This window comes from Pyxicephalus adspersus, chromosome 2 (genome assembly GCF_032062135.1).
Source record: "Pyxicephalus adspersus chromosome 2, UCB_Pads_2.0, whole genome shotgun sequence".
In the NCBI taxonomy this organism is placed as follows: Eukaryota; Metazoa; Chordata; class Amphibia; order Anura; family Pyxicephalidae; genus Pyxicephalus; species Pyxicephalus adspersus.
The window spans coordinates 32,532,687-32,538,649 of NC_092859.1; positions in this window are offsets into that span (position 1 = coordinate 32,532,687).

Here is a 5,963-nt window from a genome sequence, read left to right on the forward strand (position 1 = left end):
TTTATACTCTATCTTTTTACTTTGTCAGTATTCTGCAAAGTTGTATTGGAATGAGGTGTCAGATTTCTCCTGATCCTACTGGAGTAATTGGTTTTAGTATTTGTTCCATGTGCTTTACCCATCTGTTATGTTTTGTTATTGGTTATAAGTCGTTGACTTTGTTGATCTGACTTTTTTGTTTGGAAAAATGGAAAATGGTGAAATGGCAGAATATGTATATATTTGATATAATGCTGCTTACTGTATAGGTCTATTTGTAGTTTTCTTTCTGCCAATAAAGAAATTTAAAAAAAGCATAGTTTCATAAGGGGTGTTAGGTTACTGTCAATGGGAAAGATAGTACTTCCAGAGTGACCAGCACATTCAGATGAACAGATCCATCATATGGAGACATACTCTAGCTCAATGGTGTCCAAACAATACACTGCTGACCAAATCCACATGAACTGCAGGACTATACTATAGAGTGGTTGTGTTGCTCAAAATAATGTAGGTCTGATTTTTGCACCCCTGCCAAACATTCAAAAGCATTGGATGCCAGGAGCATGCAATGTGCATGCATATTGACACATATGCATTACAGAGCAAACATGGGAATGGGCCCACAATGTATATACAACAAAGTCAGTCTTTTATACTGTAAAGTTTCTTTTTTTTTGCTGAAAACATCCAGAAATTACCAAAGGGGAAAAATAATAAAGAAACCATTGTCACAAAATAGTTAACTGCAGCTTGTTGCTCACTTTAATTTCGATAACCCTAGGCACTGTGCCACAGCCTTGGCTTTAGGTATGAGATGACAATGCAATAGGACATTGAAGGACCAAGTGCAATGGGGAGTGGTGCCTTGTTCCCCTATACAAGCTAGTTGGTATTTTTGAGGCGCTTTTCCAGAACTGTAACAATTCTGACAGTATGTAGCACTTTATTGTGCTCCTATCCAGCAGGTTTGTTTATTTAAAAGTTTTTAGTTTTCACAAGAACATGTTATATCCCATTACCGTACAAGGTGGCACATTAATTTTTTAGAAACTTTTGTGCTGGATAGCTTTTCCCACATAATATGCTGCAGGGACGGTGCCTGCATTAACATTGTACCAAGGGCAGACACGTCAATAACGGAGGTGGCTGAAAGTTGTATATTTACTCCGCTCATTAATCACACAGAAGTGTTGAACATTCTGGCAGTTTTCCTCCTGCATTAGTGTATAAAGTAGGGAGATCAATAAAAGCAGCCGGTTAATGACCATAAACTGTACATTATTGAAACCACATGATGTCACCCTGTCCTTTACAAAACTCCTGGCAGCACTAGGTCATATCAAGCTTTATTCCAAAAAGTGAGCTAAAACTTAAAGCGACCATGGCAAGCAACTAACATATTGGTATGTTTACTTATGTGGTACCCTCATCACCATTCTCATATGTAATATGAGATTTTTGTCCTGGTGACACAACAGTCAACAAATATTTCAATGGAAGGTGGAAAATCCTTTTACTAGTCAAGCATCACTGGATCAGATATCCCCATTGCAGTTGTTTATTTAGTGTGGAAGGCTGGGGTAGGGAGTGTAGGTTGGTGGTCAGCTTCAGATACTGCTGCCAATAAGAGGGTGCATATAGTGTATACTGTACATGATGAACCTGCAGTTGGTAACCCTCAACATGCTACTGGTAACCTTGACCATGGTGCTGGTAACCTTGATCATACTGCTGGTAACCCTCAACATGTTACTATTAACACTAAACATGCTATTAGTATCCCCGAGCATGCTGCTGGTAACCCTGAACAAAATACTTTTAACACTAAACATGCTATTAATATCCCCGAGCATGCGGCTGGTAACCCTGATCATACTGTTGGTAACTCTCAACATGTTACTAATAACACTAAACATGGGTGATCTAACAAACCTGGAATGGATCTGGTTGAGGATTAAAAACATTGGCTAACAAATAGTAAATTACTTTTAAGAAATCCATTCCAGGTTTGCTGGATCACCCAGCTTCACTGATAAAAGTCTATTCTCTCCAGCCTTGGAGAGCTTTAATAAATCAGGCCCATTGGACATTGGAGCTCACGTTAGCATAACAAAATGCTGCTCCAAGACTACCGGTAGTACTTAGATTATATGCAGACTAGTGGTTAATAACCGCATCATTTACCACTTTCAGACTTTCCCTAGGGGTTGAACTTGATGGACTTTTTTCACAGACATGGTCTTTTTTTAAACTGACCTACTATGTAACTATTACTCTTGGTGATCACTTGGTGCCCAGGAACAGCTATAGGTGACAAAGTCACACCTTCTAAAACAGATTATGGGCCCATGCTCACTGGGGCAATCCATTACAATTAATACATATGCTACAATGCACATTATGTTGTACATTAACAAGCCTTGTGTTATAGCAGCCCACTCATTTTAAATGAGTAAGACAATGCACCCATACAAAGCAGGTGCCTTGTGCAATAATACAGGACCACTTGTAATAAACTTGTAAAGCTTACATGTGTTTTAGGTATATCTGTCCTTTTAGGGGGGCTTATTTATTGAAGCTCCCAAAGGCTGTAAAGGATATACTTTCACTCCAGCAAACCTGGAATGGGGTTCTTAAAAGTAATTTTCTGTTTGTTAGCAAATGTTTCAATCCTGGACCAGATCCTTTCCTGGTTTGCTAGATCACCCAGCTTCACTGATGGAAGTGTATCCTCTCCAGTCTTAGAGAGAATTAATAAATCAGGCTCCCTTTTTCAAGGCTAAGAATAAGTCTACTGTACATGAACAGTGGATTATAGATTATAGGCCTGAATTATTAAAACTTTCCAGGGCTGGGGAAGATACACTTTCATCAGCTGGGTGATTCAGCAAACTTGGAATGGTTTTCTTAAAAGTAATTTGCTATTTGTAAGCAAATGTTTTCAATACTGGACCAGATCCATTTCAGGTTTTCTGGATCACCCAACTTTACTAAAGAGAGTGTATCCTCTCCAGCTTTGGAGTTAATAAATCTGGCCCTATGTGTCAGGGATATCTATAAAAGGAATGAATTAAAAAAATACAATTGTTACTATTATTGTCTGAGTCATGAAAACAACATTTCATATTAGAAACATTCAGGCTTTTTCAGCTGATCTTTTCTTCTGCAGGTGCTAATGGCTTGGCTATCATGTTTATACTTTGGTTTCTATGTCCACTTAACCTGAACATGGAAAGAGATAAGAAATTGTGAACGTTCACCAACTTTTGTTTGCTGCTTATTATCCTGGTAGAATAAGAAAAAAATCTATTTTTTTGCTGCTTATGTTCCAGTTAGGTAGATTGTTCAACACTTTCTGCTTAGGTGACAGGTGTCAAGTAGAACAGGAAGTTAAAAAAAATTATTGATAAATAGTAATAAAAATATACAAAGAAAAACATTTTTGCGTAGTCACAGGAAGAAATGTTAATGGCAATCCTGTTCTGTTAACAGATTCCCTCTTACCTTAGAGAACACTTCCTCTTACATTACTCATACTTCTCTGGGACAGCAAATGTAGGAAAATATTTTGAATAGGACATTGGCCAGGCATTCTCAACCAGGGTTCCATGTAAGCTTAGGGATCCTCCATAGGTTTACTGGGGTTTCTTGAGCTGTAGCTAACTGTCCTTTCCACTTAGTTACTTAGTTAGTTTCTAACACCACTTGACAGAGCCACCAGCATGGCACTAATAAACTTTTTAGCTGTTTATGAGAATGGCATTGGGACCCCCACTCCAAGGGGAACAATTTTCACACTTACCATCATTGTAAGGGGAATATTCCCAATGACTCTAAATAATTTTTTTAGTAGGGGTTCTCTGAGACCTAAAAATTAACTTAAGGGTTCATCTGGGCTCAAAAGGTTGAGAAAGGGTGACATAGGCATAAAGAAATAACTGCCAGAATTTTAACCATTCCCCATGGGTAAAAAATCCTAACAAACCTTTCATGTTCTATCCACAACTAACAAAAAGTTTTTCTGGAGTTGTACTTTAAGCTACAAAACTTTCTTGAAGGCAATCCCAAATTCTGATTCTCTCCCTTCCACCCGGCATCCATTCTTGAGAAAGAGAGCTTATATCCAACCCGCACAAAGAAGTGTCATTCTCCGCCTGGCAGCTTCTTTTGGAAAAACCTACAGTAGCTGAGGGCTCATTAGTACCACATCATAAAAGATTGATGCAATTAAAGGCGAACGCTGAAAGAGCGGTGTGAAAAAGGGAGCCCCGTCTGCTAACTTCCAAGAATTTATAAGAAGAAGACAAAAACACCCTAGCCCTGCAAAGACTGTGAGCGAAAGGCCTGGCGTCCCCATTCACCAAGCACTGAAAGACCCCCCTGGGCCCGTTCACTGCTGCCTATATAATAAAATCCCCAGAAAGGCTTTTGATGTTGCCCAGCACATTCCACATTTGAATGGAGAAGCAATGGACTGTTTAAATTCCTATTTACATTTCCAGCTGTTTGACCAGCAATTTCCCCAAATTAATGGCTCTTTAAAGAGATACTCCAGTAGGGGAAAAGAACATTCTCTTTTCAGGCAGCTATAACAGTTACAATCTTACCTATAAAAACTTGTAGCCAGTCTTTGGATCTGTCAGTGTGCCCAGTGCACTTTGCCTTTAAAAAGGACTATAAAAATTACTGCTATAATTACTATATCCACAGCTCACAGTAAATTAGTGTGGTGGTCAGTGAAGAATGCCTTTTGCATTGCTGGCCGTACAGATAGCCAAAAAGTTAAACTCACCTTGGAGGCACAAATTTAGCCCATACTGAATTTGCGCACTCAGGTGCTATTACATCTATTCATCCATCAATCTCTTTATCTAATCCAGAAGGGGCCCAACCTGCAGCCCGTGGGCCACGTCCGGCCCTTGAAACAGTCAGATCCGGCCCTCTCTTCATTCTCTCTCTGCTCTCTCTGCTCATTGTCTTGTGGGGGGTGGGGCGCTCAGAGGGAGCTGCTCCCCACCCACCTTGTACTGTGAGATAATCCCAGCAGCAGCATGAGTGCAGTGTATGTGTCCATGCTACTGTCATTATTCCCGTGTATAAATCCTCATATCTCCTTCACTGATTGTCAAGAAAATGTGAAATTTAGGGGACCCTAAGAGCTGCTATTAAACCAAATTTAGGCCCTCTACACATAACAAGTTGCCAGATACATGGTGACAAGCATAAAATCCTAACAATCAGGGATATTTTCACATTAAGTGGGGCTATTTCAAGACCAGGGTCCCCAAACTAAGTGTGCATGTTGGGGACCCCCTGGGGGACACTCTCATGGCAATAACATTAGGGTACTGCCAATTGTCTGTGCGCGGCATGCCCCTTAAAGTTCACAAAACTTCAGGGCTGCATTCAGGTTGACAGTAAGGTTGCCATGTGGTTACCCCTTCCTCATCCCATAGAACCCTGGCTCAGGAGAAACGCTCAGTACCTCTCACTGCTGCCTGCTGTCAAACCTGCGGACGTTGGTGGCTGTTATACATAGGTAGCCACTTGTCTTCTGTGAACCCCAATTTCTCTGGAACAGAGGGATGTTGACAACTGGAAATGTGGGAGCCATTAGGAAATGTCTTTTGTCCCCACCGTGAACAACCTATGAACCCCATATACTGCAAGTCCAGGACTCTTGTGGCTAACTTCCCCTAAAATTTCATCACTATGGCGCCTTCACAAAATGTTACCATAACAAAAAACTAAATTTAATTTGATTTTAAATTAAAACTACTGTATTCTAGTTTTAAACATACGTCTTTAATGTTTGTTTGCATTGCGGCTCGCAATTTTTATCCGAATGTCAACAGCGGCCCCCCAAGATGAAAAAAGCTTGGGTATCACTGCTCTAAACTAATCCATTCATCTATCTATCTATCTATCTATCTATCTATCTATCTATCTATCTATCTATCTATCTATCTATCTATCTATCT